Genomic DNA, 22,378 nt, shown 5'->3' with positions numbered 1-22,378 from the left:
ACAGAAGGCCCCTTCTGGGAAGCAAAATAGGCCAGACACTGATTTCTATGATTTCCCAAGATAAGGATGCGAACTAGAGAGATTTCATGAGAGGGATGACAAAATTGCATTTGAGTTCTCATGTCAAAAGGGATGCTCTGACTCTAGGGTCAGAGAGTAGAAGTTCTTTTAACTTTTTGTGTCATGGACTTCTCTGGCAGTTTGATAAAATCTATGGCCTCCTCAGGATAATGTTTTTAAATTTATAAAAATAAAATTTGCAGGATTACAAAGGCAATCAATTATAATGGAAAACAAAGTTCACAGACTCCAGGTTAAAAACCTCTCATTTAAATAAAAGATGGTACTTTGCAACATGTTCTTCCTCTCATTCTCTGTCCCTTTTACCTGGAAAAGCAAACATAGATTACATTCATCCAAGAACATGTACTACGATGAGAGGCAATCAGGTGCAAGCACAAAGGATGTTTTTTGAGATCATGACCCCTATACAACGTACCTGGCCCAAGACAATATTTTGGGGTAGTAGTGGTGCAGATCAACCAGATAAGAGATCTGGAAGTGAGAGGACAATAGTATTCCACTACTCAAAAGACCCTTATTCCATTCCATCATATGCCAACCCTTGATCTTGGCATCTCCCTAAAAACCATGTATGTGTCCACATGCCTGGCATCTTTCTATCAAGCTCCCTGCCCTCCTGTGAGCTATTGCCCTGGAAAAAGGTCAAGTGTCACCTGAAGGCCAAAGGCAGCTCTAAACAGTGGTCAAAGTGAAGATTCAGGACTAGTAAGACAGCAGGAATCTGAAATTTCTCTCCCGGGAGCAGAAGCATGGCTGAATGAACTGCATCTTTCATCCATCCCCATCCTCTTCATTCCCAAAGTACCACAATCTGGGAAAATTCCATTCTACTCAGTAACACCCTTGCCTACTTTTCAGCATTCTCCCCTGGCCAGAGAAATGATCCCTCCTGGGGCCCCTGAAGTTCAGCTCCTTCCCTGGGGTTGTGGGGAGGGGGTGTAGGCCCCAATGAGAGGGAAGCAGGCAGAGCTGCTGTGGAGCAGGAAGCTGAGTAACCAGGAGCTAAGGGGCTGGGTTCCCAGGCAGGGAGTGTTATGAGTCTCTAAAGGAAACATGTGAAGACTCAGTGCAGAATGTCAAAGGGAGAAAAGGTGGGGAGCGGGAATAGTGAGAGAGCAAACAGGCTCCCCAGCCAAGGAAAAGAGATGTTCAGGAAATGGGGAGAGAGGGAGGAGAGGCGATTTTCCATAGCCCGTCTGGAGCCTAAGGCTGACCCAGCCCACATTGGGGGTAAACCTCTGTGCACAGGAACTCAGGAAGAGGGGGTTGGGAAATAGGGGACTGTGGAGGAACAACTCCCCAGCCCCACCCCCCACTCCTTCAACCCAAGAGAACTAAGCTAGAGAGAGCCCTAACCCCAGGAGGTAAGAACCATAACTTAGTGCATGAGCTGCTGCAGGAACATTCATCTCTGGTGATTCCCAAGGGTCAGGGGCAACCACTGAATAAGCTTGCATCTCCTCCCTACAGATTGAGTTTCATCTCCCAGGATTTACCCCTCAGGTGTTAGAAGAAGGCTCTGATATGTCCCCAATACTCTCAGGGTCTCTGGCTGGGGGAAATCAGCTGGCAAAGTGATTGGGCCCAAAGGAGCCTGAAGCTCATGGCTGCCTGCCTGTGAACGACAAAAGAACCTAATGCATACTTTAAAAAAAATAATAAAGTGAATACACATATTGGAGGGTATTGTGTTCAACAGGCGAAATCTCAGCAAATATGGGGACTAGAACAGATGGAAAAATATAATAAAGCATTTTGTGAAAGAAGCATTAAGCCAAGAAACTCTAAAGAGGCTGAGGATGGAAAAGAGAATTTTAAAAGTCAAGTGTGCTATGAGGGAGGTTTATTAGCTTCAAGTCTAGGGGGAGTCTGGAGGAAAGGAGAAGATGTATGAGAGGGAGGGAGGGATGATGCTAGGCAGATTTTCTTTTATTTGGGGGAAGAAGAGTGGCAAAGACATGGAGACCATGGAGGGAGCTAGAGAGGGGATAAGCAAAAGAAGGAGGAGAGAAGAGACATTGCCCTCCCCAAGAACAGACCCAATGGGAAATTATCTTTGGAGAATGTTGAGGTCCTGAGTCTATAATCATCAAATACCTCTCCCCAAGGTGCCCCAAGCATCATGGAAACAAGAAAATACCTCCTCCAAGTATGGAGAGAGGCTATGAAGAAGGCTCTCCATCCCACTGGCACTTTCACCACCTACGTTACCCAATTTGGGCCTTTTCCAAGAAGCAACCTCTGAATCCTTGATTTTGGAATCAAGTGACCTGAGGACTCCCCTTAGTGAAATTGGTCTGATTGACTTCTCTGAAGGGAAAATCCCCAGAATAGTCCTAAATCATAATCTAAGAAGGTTGAGAAGGATAAAGACTTTGGGGGTCTCTCTTAGAAGTATTAGCATGGTCCTCAGGGGACTCAATCCAATTAAACAGGAGCTTATTAAGTACCTCTTTAATGTGCCAAGCACTGTGTTGGTAATGGGGACTCAAGGACAAAAGTAAAACAGTACCTGCCTTCAAGTTTACATTCTACTATAAGGGATACAACTTGTATATAGTTAAGGAGAGAGGGACATGTGGTATCTTTAGAACTGAGAACTCCCGGATAAGGATATTTCCTCTCCCAATGCAGGTAAGTACTTTCTTTACAACTTATAGAGAATAAGTGATTTGCCCAGGGTCATACAAGCAGTATGTGTTAGAAATGGAGCTTCAATTGAATTAAGATCTTGAATTGAAGTTCCTAAGCCAGCTCTCTATCCACTATCTCACACTGTTTCTCATGCACATAGATGTATAATAGTATGAGCAAAATAATGTGAGCAGTGCATAGGAGTATTAAAAACTGGGGAAATCAGGGAAGGTTTCTTGTCCAAGATGGCACTCAAACTGAGTTTGGGGAGAAGTTAGAGTTTCAAGAGTCAGGGTCAAAGAGGGAGAACATTCCAAGCATTGGGGAATAGTATATGCAAGCCATAGAGACAAGAGATAGGGAATAGAAAGTTCAAGTTGTGTTCAGAGGAACAGCAAATAAGGCCATTTGGCTGAAATTTGGAGTCTGAGGGGGAGTGATTTACAATCTGCTTGGAAAAAAGCAATTGGAGCCAAACTGTGAAGAACTTTAAGTGATGTGGGAATCATTAACACCCATCTCTGGGAGCAGGGTTGGGTGATGTGGGAAAGGGACAAAAGAAAGCTTTGATTGGAGGCAGAGCCAAGATGGCGGAGAGAAGCCAGGAAGTTGTCTGAGCTCTCCCTAGTTTCCCTCAGAAACAACATTAAATCAAGCCTCTAAAAGAATTCTGGAGTGAAACCATTTTCCAGCCCAAGATAACTTAGAAGGATTTCAGGAAAGGTATGTCTCACTTGGGTAAGATGGCGCAGACAGTGTCTGGACAGGCTAGCAGGAGGCTCTTAGCCACAGCTCAGATCAGCAACTGAGGTCCTGCAGTTCTGGGTCAACAGGCCAGTGGCACAGCAGGCCAATTGTGAGGCCTCCAGCCCCAGCACATCAGGCAAACTTCCAGCTTTGGAACCCAGGGCACAACAGGTGTAACTAGGCTGGGTGACCCTAGTGCAGTGGGCAAGCTGCCAGTCCCAGAGGCCCCAGTGCAGAAAACTCCTGGCCCCACATACAGTAGGCTTTGGACATTGCCCTCTGTATCCCAGGAGCAAAGCTCAAATTTTTTAAATTGGAAAAAAACAAAAAAGAGCCCTGACCATAGAAAGCTACTATGGTGACAGGGAAGATCAAAACACAAACTCAGAAGAAGACAACAATGTCAAAATTCCAAGCCTCAAAGGGGAATATGAATTGGTCTCAAACCCAAAAAGTCCTCTTGGAAGAGCTAAAAAAGGATTTTTAAAATCATGTGAAAGAAATAGAAGAAAACTTGGGAAAAGAAATCAGAGTTTTGCAAGAGAATTATGATAAAAGAGCCAACAGCTTGGAAAACAAAGCACAAAAACTGACTGAAGAAAACAACTCCTTAAAAATAGACTCAGTCAAGTGGGGGGAGGGGAGATCCACTGAAGAAAACAACTCCTTTAAAAAGGGAATTGGCCAAATGAAAGAAGAGGCACAAAAATCTAACTTAAAAAAGTAATACCTTAAAAATTAGAATTGGGCATAGGAAAACTAATGATTCTGTGAGACATCAAGAATCAGTCAAACAAAATCAAAAGAATGAAAAAAATAGAAGAAAATGTAAAATACCTTATTGGAGAAACACGTGACTTGGAAAATAGATCTAGAAGAAATAATTTAAGAATTAATGGATTACCTGAAAGCCATGATCAAAAAAAGAGCCTGCACAGCATCTTTTAAAAAATTATCAAGGAAAACTGCCCTTATATCCTAGAACCAAATGGTAAAATAATCATTGAAAGAATCTACTGATCACCCACTGAAGGAGATCCCAAAATGAAAACTCCAAGGAATATTGTAGTCAATATTCCAGAACTATCAGATCAAGGAAAAAATACTGCAAGTAGTCTGAAAGAAAAAATTCAAAGGTCAAGGAGCCACTGTCAGGATTATACAGGATTTAGCAGCTTCTACATTAAAGGATCAGAGGGCTTAGAATATGATATTCTGGAAGGCAAAAGATCTTGGATTACAACAAAGTATCAACTACCCACAAAAATGAGCATAATCCTTCAGAGTAAAAAGATGGACATTGAATGAAATAGAGGACTTTCAAACTTTCCTGATGAAAAGACCAGAGATGAACAGAAAATTTTATCTTCAAATACAAGACTCAAGAAAAACATAAAGAGGTAAATAGGAAAGAAAAAAAATCCATGGTATCCAATAAAGTTAAACTGTTTACATCCCTACATGGGAAGATGATACCTGTAACTCTTAAGAACTGTATCTCTATTAGGGCAGTGATAAGGAGGATACTTAGAAAGAGGTTGTGGGTATAAATTGACTTTGATACGATGATAAAAGAATTAATTAAGGGGTGAAAAAAAGAATTGTACTGGGAGAAGATGAAAGGGGAGGCAGAATGGGGTAAATTATACCACATGAAGAGGCATGAAAAGTCTATTACAATAGAGGGAAAGAAGGGAGGGGTGAGCAATGTTTAAACCTTAAATAATTGGATTTGGCTCAAAGTGGGAATAACATACATACTCTAGAGAAATCTATCTTATCCTATAGGGAAATAGGAGGGGAAAGGGGAAAGAGAAGGAAGGTGAGGCTGACAGAAGGGAGGGCAGACTGAGGAGGCAGTGGTTAGAAGCAAAATACTGGTGAGGAGGTGTAACAGCAAGGACCCTGGCATACACAGGAGGGCCTCCTGTACAGGTTCTTAGATCTGCTTTTCTAAAAGGAAAGCAACTCTTTAGGGGTCAACAATCTACTTTAATCAAGCACATATATTATTCACTTAGTTCAAGGGGAAAAGTCAACACCCTGAACTTCAGAGAAAATATAAACAGAGAAATAATGAACAACAGACAGAGCTTCCAACTGACTGACCATAAACAATATATACATCACAGATCAACAGACAGATCCAACTGACCATTACATATATATAGTTACCAGAGAGAAAAGCATCAACATCTGGGTTTTCAAAGCCAGGGGGCCCCTTAGCTGCAGCCCAGCATCTCTTCTGGCCAAACAAACACTTCCAATGAGTAAGTTCCAAAACAAAACTTCACCTCAGAGTATGTATACACTTTTCAGAGCCAAAGGGCATCATAAACCTTGATAACCAATACCTCATTAGAAATTAACTAAAGGTGTGGGACTTCCTCCAAAACAAATCTCCCCTAATCAAACCTCCCTTAATGAGCAGACCCATTAATGGGTAGGGAAGATCATAACTCTCATTAACATAACTAACATTACAGGAGGTAAAATGTGAAAGAAAAGAGAGAAGTATGGGGGGGAGAATAGAATGGAAGGAAATACACAATTAGTAATCAGTAAATGTGAACGAACCTTATGTGAATATGAATGGGATGAACTCTTCCATAAAATGAAAGTGAATAACAGAGGGGATTAAAAATCAGAATCTTACAATATGTTATTAACTAGAAACAAATTTGAAGCAAAGGGATACACACAAAGTAAAGGTAAAAGGCTGGAACAGAATACATTATGCTTCAACTGAAGTAAAAAAAAAAGGCAGGGGGAGCAATCCTCATCTCAGACAAAACAAAAGCAAAAATAGATCTAAAGAGACAAGGAAGGAAACTACATCTTGTTGAAAGGTACCATAGACAATGAAGTAATATTAATACTAAACATATATATACTAAGTGGAATAGCATCCAGATTTCTAGAGGAGAAGTTAAGTGAGTTACAGGAAAAAATACAAAGCAAAACTATACTAGTGGGGGACCTCAACCTCCCCCTCTCAGAACTAGATAAGTCTAACCACAAAGTAAACAAGAAAGAAGTTAAGAAGGTGAATAGAATTTTAGAAAAGTTAGATATGACAGACCTCTAGTAAGAACTGAATGGAGATAGAAAGGAATATATGTTATTCTCAGTGGTATATAGCACCTACACAAAATTAGCTGTATTAGGGCATAAAAACCTTACAGTCAAATGTGGAAAGGCAGAAATATTAAATGCATCTTTTTCAGATGATGATGCAATAAAAATTACATGTTATAAAGGGCCATGGAAAGATGGATCAAAAATTAATTAGAAACTAAATAATCTAATCCTAAAGAATGAGTGGGTCAAAAAACAGATCATAGAAACAATAATTTCATCAAAGAGAATGACAATAGTGAAACAACATACCAAAACTTATGGGATGCAGTCAAAGCAATTCTTAAGGGAAATTTTATATTCTCTAAATGCTTACACAAACAAAATAGAGGAAGAGCAGATCAATGAATTGGGCATGCAATTTAAAAAGCTAGAAAAAGAGCAAATTTAAAATCTCCCATTTTAAGAATCCCCAACTAAATACCAAATTAGAAATTCTGAAAATCAAAGGAAAAATTAACAAAATTTAAAATAAGAAAACTACTGAACTAATAAATAAAACTAAGAGCTGGTTGTATGGGGAGGGGGAACAATAAAACAGACATACCTTTTGTTAAATTGATTTTTAAAAAAGAAAGAAGAAAATCAAATTATCAATATCAAAAATGAAAAGGGTAAATTCATCACAAATGAGGAAAGTAAAGCAATAATTAGGAACTATTTTGCTCAACAGTATGCCAATAAACCTGATAATCCAAGCGAAATGGATGAATATTTACAAAAACATAAATTGCACAGATTAACAGAAGAGAAAATAAAATATTTAAATAACAACATTTCAGAAAAAGAAATTAAACAAGCCATCAATGAACTCCCTAAGAAAAAATCTCCAGGGCCAGATGGATTTACAAGTGAATTCTACCAAACATTTAAAAAGCAATTAACTCCAATACTATATAAATTATTTGGAAAAATAGGCAAAGAAGGAGTCCTACCAAATTCCTCTTATGACACAAATATGGTGCTGATATCTACACCAGGAAGAGCCAAATCAGAGAAAGAAAATTATAGACCAATTTCCGTTATGAATACTGATGAAAAAATTTTAAATAAAATATTAGCAAAGGGATTACAACAATTTATCATGAGGATAATAAAAGAGGAGATCATCAAGACTTTGTCCAAGGAGGAGGAGACTAAGAAATGATTGTCCCCTATCTCCTCCATCCTGACCAGATGGGACTTATACCAGAAGTACAGGACTAGTTCAACATTAGCAAAACTATTAATGTAATTGACCAAATCAATAAGAAAACCAAAGGAAACTATATGATTATCTCAATAGATTCAGAAAAAGATTTTGACAAAATATAGCACCTTTTTCTATTCAAAGCACTAGAGAACATAGGAATAAATGGAGCTTTCCTTAACATGATAAGTAATATCTATCTAAAACCATTAGCAAGCATTATCTGTATAGGGGATAAGCTAGAAACCTTCCTAATAAGATTAGAGGTGAAACAAGGATGCCCATTATCACCACTATTTTTCAATATTTTACTAGAAATGTTAGCTTTAGCAATAATAAAAAGAAATCAAAAGAATTAGACTAGGCAATGAGAAAACAAAATTATTACTCTTTGCAGATGATATGATGGTATACTTACAGAATCCTACAGAATCAACTAAAAAACTACTTGAAATGATTAACAACTTTAGCAAAGTGGCTGGATATAAAATAAACCTACATAAATCACCAGTATTTCTACATATTACCAGCAAAGCCTAGCTGCAAGAGATAGAAAGAGAAGTTCCATTTAAAATAACTGTAAATCTCTCTCTCCTTTCCTTTTCCGTGCTGCGGCCTCAGCCATGAGTATGCACGAGGCTGCAACCATGAGTATGCACGAGACTTGCCTCTAGCGTCCTTAGATGTGGAAAAAAGAAAGTATGGCTTGACTCCAATGAGACCAATGAAACTGCCAACGCCAACTCTGGTCAGCAGATCAGGAAGCTGATTAAAAATGGTCTTATCATCCAGAAGCCCGTTACTGTGCACTCTCGTGCCAGATGCTGGAAAAACACTCTGGCTCGACAGAAGGGCAGGCACATGGGTACTGGTAAGAGAAAGGGTACTACCAATGCTCATATGCCTGAGAAGGTGACCTGGATGAGGCGAGTGAGGATTCTGCGCAGCCTGCTCCAAAGATATCATGAATCCAAAAAGATTGGCCGCCACATGTACCACAACCTGTACTTGAAGGTGAAGGGAAATGTGTTCAAGAACAAGCAGATCTTCATGGAGCACATTCATAAACTGAAGGCAGACAAGGCCTAGAAGAAGCTCTTGGCTGACCAGGCTGAAGCTTGTCAGTCCAAGACTAAGGAAGCACGAAAGTGTCAGGAAAAGCATCTACAAGCTAAGAAAGAGGAGATCATCAAGATTTCGTCCAAGGAGGAGGAGACTAAGAAATGATCCTCCCCTATCTCCTCTGTACATGGTACCCTTCTATTTGGCTTACACAATAAAACTTGACAGACTGTCAAAAATAAAATAAAAAGTGTAAACAATATAAAATATTTTGGAGTCTACTTGCCAAGACAAACCCAGGAATTATAAGAACACAACTACAAAACACTTGACACAAATAAAGTCAGATCTAAACAATTGGAAAAATATCAATTGCTCATGGGTAAGCTGAACTAATATTACAAAAATGACATTTCTACCTAAATTAATTTACTTATTCAGTATCATACCAATCAAACTACCAAAAAACTATTTCATAGAACTAGAAAAAAATAGTAACAAAATTCATCTAGAAGAACAAAAGGTCTAGAATATCAAGGGAATTAATGTTTAAAATTGCAAAGGAAGGTGGCCTAGCCATACCGGATCTAAAACTGCTATAAAGCAGCAATCATCAAAACTACTTGGTACGGGGTAAGAAATAGCATTGTGGATCAGTGGAATAGATTAGGTACACAAGACATGGTAGTAAATTATTATAGTAACCCACTGTTTAATAAATCTAAAGACTCCAGCTTCTGAGATAAAAACTCACTATTTGACAAAAACTTCTGGGAAAACTAGAAAATAGTATGGCAGAAATTAGGCATAGACCAATATCTCACACCATTTGCCAAAATAAAGTCAAAATGGGTACATGACTTAGACATAAAGGGTGATACCACAAGCAGATTAGGAGAGCAATGACTAGTTTACCTGTCAGATCTACAAAGAAGGGAAGAATTTATAACCAAACAAGAGTTAAAGAACATTATAAAATGCAAAATGGATAATTTTGGTTACAATAAATTAAAAAGATTTTGCACAAACAAAGCCAATGCAACCAAGATTAAAAGGAATGCAGAATGATGGGGGGAAACAGTTTTTACAGTAAATATGTCTGATAAAGGCCTCATTTCTCAAACATATAGAGAACTGACCCAAATTCATATGAATACAGGTCATTCCCCAAATGATAAATGGTCAAAGGTTATGAAAAGGTAGTTTTCAGTTGAAGAAATTAAAACTATCTATAGTTATATGAAAAAAATGTTCTAAATCACTATTGATTAGAGAAATATAAATTAAAACAACTCTGAGATACCACCTTACACCTATCAGATTGAGTAATATGACAGAAAAGGAAAATGATAAATGCTGGAGATGTGGGGAAACTGGGACGCTAATGCATTATTGGTGGAGTTGTAAACTGATCCAACCACTCTGGAGATCAATTTGAACCTATGCCCAAAGGGCAATCAAACTGTGCATACCCTTTGATCTAGCAATACCATTACTACGTCTATATCCCAAAGAGATCATAAAAAGGGGAAAGGACCCACATGTACAAAAGTATTTATAGCAGCTCTTTTTATGGTGGCAAAGAATTGGAAATTGAGGGGATACCCATCCACTGGGGAATGGTTGAACAAGTCATGGTATATGAATGTAATGGAATACTATTGTTCTATAAGAAATGATGAGCAGGCAGATTTCAGAAAAACTTGGAAAGACTTACATGAACTGATGCTGGGTGAAGTGAGCAAAACCAGGAGAACACTGTACACAGTAACAGCAACATTGTGCCATGATCAACTATAAGAGTAGCTCTTCTCAGCAATACAATAATCCAAGACAATTCCAAAAGACTCAAGATGGAAAATGCCATCCACATCCAGAGAAAGAACTATGGAGTCTAAATGCAGATCAAAGCATATTATTTTCACTTTTTTTTTTTTGGTTTTGTGGCTTTTCCCTTTTGTTCTGTTTCTTCTTTCACAACATGACTAATGTGGAAATATGTTTACACGATTACACATGTATAAACTATATCAGATTGCTTTCCCTCTTGGGAGAGAGGATGGGAGGAAAGGAGGGAGAAAAATTTTAAACTCAAAATCTTATTGAAAAGAATGTTGAAAAGTATCTTTATGTGTAATTGAAAAAAAATTTTAAATACTATTTACTAAAATTTTTAAAAAGCTTTGATCATGGTGGCCAATAAAGGAAAGAACGTGATGTCAAAGGACCTAAGGCCCAACCCAGCTCTGGTCATTACTATCTGTATGACTTTAGGCATAAGGTTTACCTCTCTGAACCTCCATTTTCTCATCTGTGAAATGGAAGTGGTTAGGGTACCCACCCTGCTTCAGAGTTGTTGTATATACTACATAAGGAAAGTGCCATCTAAATATGAATTATTACTATAATAGGCTCTATGCAAGGGAGGGAGGAGGGGTTTATAGGTAGTGGGGAGATAGAAAATGACTTTTAAACATGGAGTGCAGACTTCTTCACAGAATTGTGATTAGATTTACAACAAAATATTTACTTAGTTGTTGGAAGAGTCCTTAGACATCACTTCTTCCAAACCCTTTACCTCAGAAATAAGGAAACTGAGGCTTCAGAGAGGCTGAATGATTTGGACAAGGTTATAAAGGTGGTTAGTGAATAGTAAAACTGAGCCTAGAACCTAAGTGTCACAACACCGGGCTAAGGTATTTTCTACTGCCTCCAAATAGGAACCATATAGGGACAGGGGCAAGGACCAAAGGAGTAGAGGTAACATGAGCTGATTTGCAAAAAGCATATATTAGAGAGTCCCTGATCCCAGTTTCTATATTCTTCCCCAAATCCCTCCTCAAATAGAGATATCTTCTGTCTCTCAATCCAGTTCCTGGATTGATATTTGATTTAAAAAAAGAATTGTAGAGCTAAAAGGGATTAAAAATTCAAACCAATCAACAAATCAATATTGCAGAAACACAGACTCTTAAAAACCCTAGAAATAATCTCGTTTTAAAGATGAGACTAAGGCCCAAAAAAAAAAAAAAAAACATGGTCCCAGATTGTCAAATTGTGAAGGACTCCACATTCCTATTTCAGTGTCTACTATGTGCAATATCTTCCATTATTTCAATCTTCTTCTTCTATATCACATAGCTTATTTGTCCAAGATCTCCAGGCAAGTCTGGAGTTTCTCTTAAAATGTCTTTTGAGGAAAAATTAACTGAGGTTGAAGGTCAATGCCCACCCCTCTCCATAGCTTCCTCACCTAATCCCAATCCCAGGTCCTGCTCCAATGCACATCCTAGTTGACAACAGAATTGGGTCTAAAACCTAGACCTACACACTTTCAATACTCTGCCTACTACATTGAAGGCCACAGAGTCAATCTTCTACATCATATATCTCTGTTTTCCAAGATCACTAGGTAGGGAGATCTTGGAAAAGGCCTGGGATATAATAGACATTGGACTGCAAATCAAGGGTACTGAGTTCTAGTCATGAATCAGTCTCTACTACCTCTTGATCTATGATCTCTAAGGTCCATTTCAGTTCTGACTTTCTATAATTCAAAATGTTTGTTCATTATATTTGTCATCCTTTCTAGCTCTGTTGGTTGAGTCAGGTTCTTGACCTACATCCTATCTGAACCATGCCTACAATTCCAATTTCAGAGATCTAGAATCTCCCACCTTTCTAGCCCCAGCCCTCATCCTACTCCTAGTGCCCATTCCAACCCCAATTCCATCCTAGTTTCCATCTTTATGCTACAACTTACATCCTAGTCCAAGGCAAACTCTGGGACCCCAGCAAGAAGTCCAATGTAGTCCTTAGACAGGATCCTGTAATTAACTCTAGTCAGTAAGATTTGATTTTAATGATGTTCCTGGCAACTTGGGGCTCCCTCTGGTGGCAAAGTTCCCATATGGCCCCAGGGAGGGGGAGACCTTCTGAATCCATACAGGCAATGTGGGAGGGGTACATGGGGAGTAAGGGAGCATTTAACAGAATGAGTATGCGGTATGATCTTCTCAGGGACTGAGAGTAAATCCCAAGTAAGGTTTCTAAGTAGGATTGCCACAGTGGGTAAGAGGGGAGCCTTCCTAGGCTGAGCTTCCTAGACCCCTCCCTTCTCCCACCCCCCCAAACCTCACTTTCTCAAATCAAAAAGTATACATGAACTGATTCTATAGAAGCAGGAGAACAATGAAGGCGAGATAGGAGACTCAAAGTGAACACTGAGAGAAGAGGATCCCTTGGGAGAAGCTGGTCCAGTGAGGAAGAAAACAATGAAGTTACCTAATGTTACTGAAGCCTAGGGCCTCAGTTCTGCTACTGCCCTTCATGTCTACTCTTCTCTACACCTTGGTCTTAGTATGCCTCTGTGGGCTAGTGTCCCCAGTCAGGGCCTAGCCAGCTCTCTGAGGACACCGAGCTTTGTGTCTGTAAAGAGCAGATGGCCATGGCTCCCATGCCTGATGCAGAACACTACTCAAACTGATTGCCAAGTAGGGTCAAGCGAGAGAAGACTTTGAAAAGTGAGGTAAATTAAGAATCACCGATGCATCGACTTTCAATCTGGATTTTCATGGAAGGTACAAAAAAACAGAGAAGAAATTGGGATTAGAAAAATATAACACCAGAATTGGAAGAGACCTCATCTAAAGTTCTTCCTTTCCAGATGAGGACACAGGCTGAGAAGGGGAAACAACGTGTCTGAGGGCACACGGGTAGTGGTGGGTCCAACCCTGACTTTCACTGTAGGGCTTATTTTATTTCACTGTATTGGAAGGGAAGATTAGCCAGAAGAGGATCTATGCAGAGAGTGGGAATGGGGTAGGGGTGGGGGCGTTGTTTGGGGGGAAAAAGTCAGTATCTCCAGACCCATTAGTGGGGAAGCCCAGCCCCAAGGCCAGGGAGGGGGATGAAGGGTGGGGGGTGGAGAACATCTCGCTGAATCATGGAGTTAGGCTTAAAAAAAGAAGAAGAAGAAGAAGAAGTAGGCTGAGTTCCCAGGGCTGGCAAGAAGCCGAGCCGGTCCTGGGCTTTAGGGAGGACAAGAATGACACGACTGAGGGGCCATTGAGGACGTCTTAGGAACGCAGATCGAGGGGAATCTGTCGGTGGCTTGAGCCAAGGGGAGCTGGAATTCCAGGAAAGACAGACTAGGAATCCTGGACTGCCATCTCCCTATTAAGGGTGTATGAGAACGGGTAACAGCGGCTAAGAGGGACACTACCCTTAGACCAGTAAAATTGAGGGCATGTGAAATTTTTCAAAAAAAACTTAAGGAGGTTTATCAAATCTTGACTAAGGTTACTTAAAAGCTCTTCCGTATTTTAACACTTTCTTCTTCCCCCTCCCACCCTATCCCCTCAACATACAGGCTCAAAGAACTAGTCCTAGGGCTTTAGTGCAGTCCTTTACAAAGGGACAGAAACTGAAATCTCATTTGTTAAGGGTCAGGATGGGTCAAGAGAAGTTGAAATCAGGAGAGGACAAGGAGGGGTGGGGCTGAGAAACCAAAAGTCCAAGTCTCAGCTCTGGACTGAGGTCTAAAGAGCCATTAACTCAACCAGCTCTGCCTCTGAATATGTAAAGGACTCACCTTCTAGCCTTCCTCTTTGGACTATTCCTGGGCACGAGCCCTCATTACTTTCCAGGGGTCATAGTCCTTGGTGTGAGAAGCATAAGGGGTTAACCACCATATTTCTCATTTATCTCTCCCTAGGGAGGAAAGAAGAAAGCCTTTAGAAACTCCATCTCCAATTTAAATCTTGAAGTATAAGGGTGTATGAGAGTTATATTTAGCGTTAAAGTATAAATTTAATTGTGTGTATCAGGAGAAAAAAGAATACTTTTTGACTGGAAAACATGACCAGCATCTCCAGACCCTAGTTAGATATAGACCAGAACCTTCCTTCTACTCATCCTAAAGAGAGTCACAACTAGTAAGTCTGGCACCTGAGGCCAATTCAGCTAGGGGAGAGGGTTGAGAATGACCCCAAACTTCCCTTATCCTCTAAAGGAGTGAGAGAGGGTGGGAAGGAGTAGAAAAAGGGAATAAGGGCAATGGAGGTGGGCCCCCAGGAAAGAATGTACCTAACCTGAGATCTAAGGATGCCATTCTGAGCAGGGCTGGCAAAAGGCCATGAGGCTCAAGGAATAGAGATCAGAAGAATGTCAGTATGCCACCAGACCTGGGTGCAAAACCTTGGTTTTGGTTCTACCCCAAGTAGATGTCTTATAGTAGGTCTTCATACCACATACAATTGTGGACTTAACTCTTACAGGTGATACCATTCAACGGGGTGTCCTGAGTCCACGGGGAAGGAGCTAGGAATCCTGGATATAAATAGAATAAAAAAAGCAAAACCCAATGGAACAAGGGTATCTGGGATGTAGGCTGGCTGAGGAGTTCAGAGCCTTGTCCCAAGAGGCAATCTTCTGCAGGAAACAGAGGACAATCAATGATCTGCTACAGATATCACAGGTCTGCACTCATCCTCTTACCATTATCCCCCTGGGGAGAGAGACCACAGAGGAGGAAGGAATTGGGGACTCTCAGTGACCCCATAATGGAAAAAGGGCTGACCCTTTGCAGACATTCATTAAGTTTGAACCTGAACCTTCCAAACCATGGGAGGAAGAACTGTCCCCTGCTCCATCCCTCCTAAAGTGAAATGACTAAGGAGTCCTGAATGTCTTAGAAATTTTTGTCCTTGAAAAGGGAAAAAAGCCAGCCTCAATGTGATTTTCCCCAAACTGCACCCCTCTAAATGCAGGACTCTGGGCTTTCACGCCTCTGGTTAAGGGAGGTAGGGAGAGATGCTCCAAACTCCTCCCTCTGACCTCTCCACCACCCTTCCTGATCACTAAGCTCCAGGCCTCCTCCCACCCCTGAACCCCCAGGGGGGTCTCTCTTGCCCTGACCCCTTCTCGGTAAAGTGGTCCCCGCCTCCCTCCTGAGCCCGAAACATTGCAGCACTTGATCTGCTTCCCTGGCCTGGCCTCATGGCTTGGCCTCTAGCAGTCTCCCCCTCCTTCCCTCCCACTCCGTGCTTGGCAAATGGCGCTGTCTGTTCCTAAGCTATGACCCAGGGGGCCAGGGCTGGGCCAGCTAAGTAGGAGGTTGGGAGGAGGGCATGAATCTGCCCTTCTCAGAAAGGGCTCCCCCTTTCTAAAGAGCTCAGAGGCCAGGGCAAAGGTTGAATAAAGTTGAGAGAGGGAGACAGCAAGGAAGGGACACAGGAACCAGAAAGGAGCATCAATTTCAGGGCTGGAAGGACACAGAGCTGGGAGCATCTATCTCTGCAGGAGACAAAACGAGAAGAAGAAATGAGCTTCAAGAGAAACAGAAAGAGAAGCTGAATGGATCCCTGAAAGAACATCAAAACACGAGTTTGAATCAGCACAAAGGAGACCCAGAGCATCTGCCTTCTTTCCTGAAGATCCTCATGAACAAATAAAGATATGGGAAAGTTTTGCCGTTGACCTGCCTGGATTCAGAGGACTGGCCCAGATCAATTCCTCAACAAATACTAATCTAGTACCTGCTCTATGCAAATAAGTAGTAAAAGAAGAGTAAGACAGGCTACCTGCCCTCAGGTCAGTTATTTGGAATTCTTTCACCTTGGTGATGCGGATTACCTTGTCACTCTTTTTGTCCCATACCCTTCTCAGGTACCTAAGAGGCAAAGTTATAAATAGCAAAACTGGTGTCTGGAATAAACAACATGGAAGGCACCCTTAAATCATCTTTTTTGGATGAAAGGAGATACCTAAGACACCAGGTTCATGAAGGAAGGGACTTTAAGATACCACCCCATGGAATAAGGGGGAACAAATACCCTGAGATATTTCAAGCACACTACTGGAGATTCTGATGCTATGAAAAAGAGTGGAGGAAATGAGGTCAAAATTGCATGCAAGATAAACTGTAGTGAGGAATAAGGACATCTCTTCATCAGGTTGGTTAAGAAGTGAGACATCAGGTAGCTTTCTATTTTAAGTAATTATGTTTGCTAACTAGGTGTTGAGGTTGGTTGTTTCTACTTGTTGAAGATCTACAAGTGATGGCAGCACCCTCAAAGTATTAACACCTTTAAGGCAAAATCTGGCTTGCCCTACCCTGGTTAGAGCTTTGCCAGGAAGGATGTCTTTGTTCTTTTCTGATTGGTCCTTCTGTTTCCTTAGATCTACCAACTAGTATCCTCATGGACCAGATCCATGAAGCTAATGGAGGAGATATGCCTGTGGCCCCTCAATACAACAAATTCAATTGAATTTCAGAAATGTTCATTGAACTCCTGTTGGGCTAGGCACTAGGGGAACAACAATGTTAAGATAAGACATCGAGGCTGTAGAAACATGAACGTTAACCAAAACCCAGGAGAGGTGTAGGGTTTGAGGGTCCTGTAACCACAGGTCCTGTAACCTCCCTTCTAGACACTGGTTTCATGGAACCTGGAATATGATATCTCCTAAGAATATGGGAAAGAAGGAACCTTACTAGTCTCTTCTTTTTGACAATAAGGGTCTCCTATTTGAAAACATTGATTCGTTTTCAACTGGTCCTGGCTGTTTCTTCTTGAATGAGTTCTTCCCAATTGTTGTTTAGTCATTTTCAATAGTGTCCAACTCTTGGTGACCCCTTTTGGAGAGTTTTCTTGGCAAAGATGCTGGAGTGGTTTGTCATTTCCTTCTCCAGCTCACTTTACAGATGAGGAAACTGAGGCACACAGGGTTAAGTGACATGCCCAGGGTCACATATCTAGTAAGTGTCTGAGGCCAGATTTGAACTTAGGTCTTCCTGACTCTGGCACCCTATCCACTGTGCCACCTAGCTCCCTTTCTTCTCAACAGGGAAAGTTAATTTCTTTTTTTAATATTATTTTATTTGTTTTCAGTGTTCTACAATCACTTCCATATATCTCAGATTTTTTCCACTCCCTCTCCCCTTTCCCCCCTACCTCCCCACTCCCTCCCTGAGACAACATATAGTTTTATATAGGTTCTACACATACATTCCTATTAAATACAGTTTCACCTTAGTCATGTTGCATAGAAGAATTAAAATAAATGGAAGGAAATCATAAAACAAACCAAAACATAATACAAAAGAAAATGATCTGCTTCATTCTTCAATTGAATTCTATAGTTCTTTCTCTGGATGTGGAAGGCATTTTGCCTTAAGAGACCATTGGGAATTTTTTAAGTCCTTGCAATGAAGTTCTAAGTCTACCAGAAAAAATCCTCACACACTGTGGTTGTTGCTATACACAAAGTTCTAGTGGTTCTGCTCTTTTTACTCAGCATCAGTTCATATATGTCCCTCCAGGTTTCTCTGAAGTCTTCCTGTTCATCATTTCTTATAGCACAATAGTATTCCATTATATTCATATACCACAATTTATTCAATTCCCCAATTGATGGGCATCCCCTTGATTTCCAGTTTTTGGCCAGGGAAAGTTAATTTCAAGTTGATTTAAATGTCACTGTGCCCAGAAAGTTGAAAATCAATGATAAAGAACATCATAGCTTTTAAGTTGGAAAGACACCTTAAAGATTATCTAGTCTAGGGGTTCTTAAGCTGGTGTCCATGAATTGTTTTAAAAAATAAATATTTTGGTCACCATATTTCAGTATAACCAGTTTCCTTTGTAATCCCACATATTATATTTTATGCATTTAAAGGCATTATTCTGAAAAAAGATCCATAAGCTGACTCACTAGACTATCAAAGGATCTGTGATACATACAGAAAAGGCAAAGAACCCCTACCCTATAAAATTGTGTATTTAAGGAGAAAAACTGAGGATCTTTCCCCCAGTAGCTCTCAGAGTCTTGACTTTCAGGTTGTGACAGACCAGTAACCTAAACCAAGGGTAAGAACAGGGTTGGGGAGAGAGGATGACTGAGACTCCAAAGCAGCTCAAGATTTTGTTTGATTTAATTAATATATGATAATACTTTGAGCATCTTATGGGGACTTCAGAAAAGAATGGAAATGGATGGTCAGGTAGAATCTTACATCCAAATGCAGCTTATAAGGTGTGACCTTGCCAAGCATGTCAAAGGCAGGAGCAAGAATGTTTCTATTTTTGAAAAGAGCTGAAACAAGTAGTCTTGGTAGGTGAAAAGGAGACAGACAGACAAGACCACTGGGATCCTAGAAAAGGGGAATGTGGAGGAGGAGGTACAGGAGAAACAGATGTGTGGGAAAGGGAAGTATTAGGAGTTAGGGTACTTGGAGATATTGTAGAGCAAGCAACTACCTTATCTACTTTCCTGTCTCCTGTGACAGAAAAAAGGGGAATTTGGACACTAAACACTGAGATTTCTTACCCTGCTCCTTTCAACCCTCCACTCCTCACCATCCTGTAGCTTTTCATTGCATCATTTACTACTTTTCCATTCACTTAACAACACAGAAATACTTAAAATGTTCCACGCACTAATATTGTACCATGATCACCAATGAAAAACTTAGCTATTCTCAGCAATACAATGATCCAAGACAGTTCTGAAGGATTCATGATGACAAGTGCTAGCTACCTCCAAAGAAAGAACTGATAGAATCTGAATGCAGATCGAAGCATCCTTTTTTTTTTTTTTTTTTTTGCTTTATTATTCTTGAGTTTTTTTGGTCCATGTTTTCTTTTACAACATGGCTAATATGGAAATGTTTTGCTTGACTGCACATGTATAACCTATATCAAATTGCTTGTCTCCTCAAGGGAGGAAAGGAGGAAGAGAATTTGAAACTCAAAATTGTAAACAGACAGATACAGATATAATCTTTGTTTACACGTAATGGGAGGGAGGGGGATAAAACAAAACAAAATGTTCCAGCTGTTGTGCTAGGCACTGGAGATGCAAAGGGAAAAAAAGGAAACACTCCCTTCCTTCAGGGAGTTTACATTCTATGTGCTACAGGTGAAGAGGAGCAGAGGGGAGGTGAACACAAATACAGATGAGCAAATACACAATACATACAAAGTATACGCAAAATAATTTCAGATAAAGGATATTAGCAACTAAGAGATGAGGAAAAGTCTCAAGTAGAAGTGATGCTTGATTTGAGCCTGGAAGGAATCTAGGGATTTTAAGAGGCAAAGGTAAAGAAGGAGTATATTCCAGGCATGACAGGGCATCCTGTTCACAGGCATAAAGATAAGAACTGGGAAGTGACTCATCATAGAGCATGTCTTCTTCTTTTATGTGTTAACCAGCCACATCTCTAGGGCACTAGACTGCTTCCCCTGATCAGTGACTTCTTGGGTTTTCCCCATTGAAAAAAGTATGGAAATTGCTCTCCAAGTCTCTAATAAATTCATTATAGTCCCCTAGGGAAGGGCTACAATGATTGAAACTGGCCTCTACCCCTGATTCTCTCTCTCTCTCTCTCTCTCTCTCTCTCTCTCTCTCTCTCTCTCTCTCTCTCTCTCTCTCACGCATTCCCTGCTTGTCTAAAGTCACCAATGCCTCCCCTCACTCCTCCCATATATCCCCCCACCCTGAGGCCCTGTGTGCAGAGACTTGTACTGGGCACTGGAGGGAGACAAAGAGGAAAAAGAATCTCTGCCCTTGGGAAACTCCTGAGTAAACGTAAGGTTGGACTTGAGTATGGTTAGTTATAGGTTTGTGGGTGTAAAGCTCCAAGCAACCTTAGAGACAATCTAGACCAACTCTCCCATTTTACACATGAGGAAACTGAGTCCCAGAGCAGTTAAATGACTTGCCCAATATCATACACAAAGTAGAAGAGTCAAGATTTGAACTCAGCTTCTCTGACTCTAGAGGCTGACTGTGCTTCCCATAGCACCAATCTAGAAGGATTTCATGGATAGGTCAAATTTTTAGCAGAATTTCTTGGGCATCCCATTGGCAAGAAATTCCTGGAGGGGTTGCTTAGCTAAAGCTTCCCCTTCATCTTGCCTGGGAAAAACCAGACTTGTTTCTCCCCTCCAAAGGAAACCCCAGAGCTTCCTGCCTTTTTGATCCTGATTCTGAGTTGCCTTCTTTCCCATAGGGCTCTCCTCCTCAGAGATCATGCATTGAAATTCAAGCTCAGCTACTGCCAAGTAGTTAGAAATCTGCTGAGTATTTTTCTTTTTCTTAAAAAAAAAGTCTGGAAAATATGGGGAGAATCTGGGAATGTTTTCTCTGTGGCTTTGTAAGCTGACTCTCAAGCTCTCATGCTCTGTGACAAGTGTTTTCAGGTGGTGTAAGTCTCTGTGAATTCCAAAGTCATCACCTCTGAGTTCAACTCTGCTCTTCCCAAGAGGGCCTGGAAGTAGGGCGTGGCTGATCCAGTAGGACACAGAGGTATAAATGAGAGCAAGTAACCACAGGCAGGCCTGTGTCCACAGCAAGCAAATCCCCACCCTCCCCCCCAAACACAAACCCATCCGATGTTTCTTTAGTCTGGGTCGACTGTGGTTTGTCTTCTTTTCTCACTCACTGTGGTGAAGGAGGTGGCATGTTCACTTGATGAGCTGCTCCCTTGAACACATCCGCTGTCACCCAGACCACATTCTTCCAAGGGTGTCAAAGCTACCCTGAGGCATATTCTGGGTCTCCAGTGTCTTGTCATTCCTAGAATCTGGGAGACTGGCAAAAGTATGGAAAAAAATAATGAATTTGGAGTCAAAAGACCAAAGCTCACATCTCGGCTTTTCCATTTACTGTGGGACCTTAATTCACTTTACTTGTTTGGGTCTAAGTTGCCACGTCTGTACCATGAAAATCATAGCTTTAGATCTAGAAGGGACCTTAGAGGTCATCTGGTCCAACCCTTTCCCTCTATGGATGAGGAAACTAAAGAAACCAAGAGAGGCGAAAGGATTTGCCCAGGTCACACAGGTAATAAGTGGAAGAATCAAGATTTGAACCCAAGTCTTTGGACAACAAACTATCTCCATTGTGCCTGCATTACCCCAGGACGTAGATAATAGTAATAATTAATAATGACGCTTGTTTCATCTACCTCAAATGATTATTTTATGAAAAATGCTTTGCAAATCTTAATGCCCTTTAGAAACGGGGCTGACAAGGTCCACACTGCTCTTGGTGCTCAGGACATTGCTCTCTGGTCTATCTAAGAGCACTGGCTGTCCATTCTTTGTGACAGTGCAGACCTGGAATAGTAAGACCTTTGATTATATCTTTCCTGAGGGGTTAAACAGGGCTGGGGAGGGGGAAGCAGAAGAGGAGTAAGGATGAGGATAGTGAGAGATAGGAACATTGAGGATGATAGGATGAGGGTGATGGGGCACAAGAGAAAGAAGTGTGTTAGCAACAGAGACATATATTAGACCCCATTCCCAGAGATCTACCAAACTGGATTTGTTTCTTTAATCCACTCCCCCTCAGCCCTAAGGTATTCAGTGTTGTAGCAATATACATATTGTTATGTTGCAAAATGGTATAAAAATGGAATGGACTGCCTCAGGAAATAATGAACTCTAGTCACTGGCAGTGGCCCAGTAGAGGTGGGATGACCACTTATTGAGGATTCCAGCGAAGATTCATGTT

At 40.8% G+C, this 22,378-nt stretch overlaps 1 pseudogene; it reads left to right on the top strand.

The window, feature by feature from the left end:
• Positions 1-424: 424 nt before the first annotated feature.
• LOC140517971 (uncharacterized) overlaps positions 425-22,378 on the top strand; it is a 56,372-nt pseudogene continuing 34,418 nt past the window's right edge.

This window comes from Notamacropus eugenii, chromosome 1, assembly GCF_028372415.1.
Source record: "Notamacropus eugenii isolate mMacEug1 chromosome 1, mMacEug1.pri_v2, whole genome shotgun sequence".
In the NCBI taxonomy this organism is placed as follows: domain Eukaryota; kingdom Metazoa; phylum Chordata; class Mammalia; order Diprotodontia; family Macropodidae; genus Notamacropus; species Notamacropus eugenii.
The sequence above is the reverse complement of the archived record's forward strand: the minus strand, read 5'-3'. Positions and strand labels throughout refer to the sequence as shown.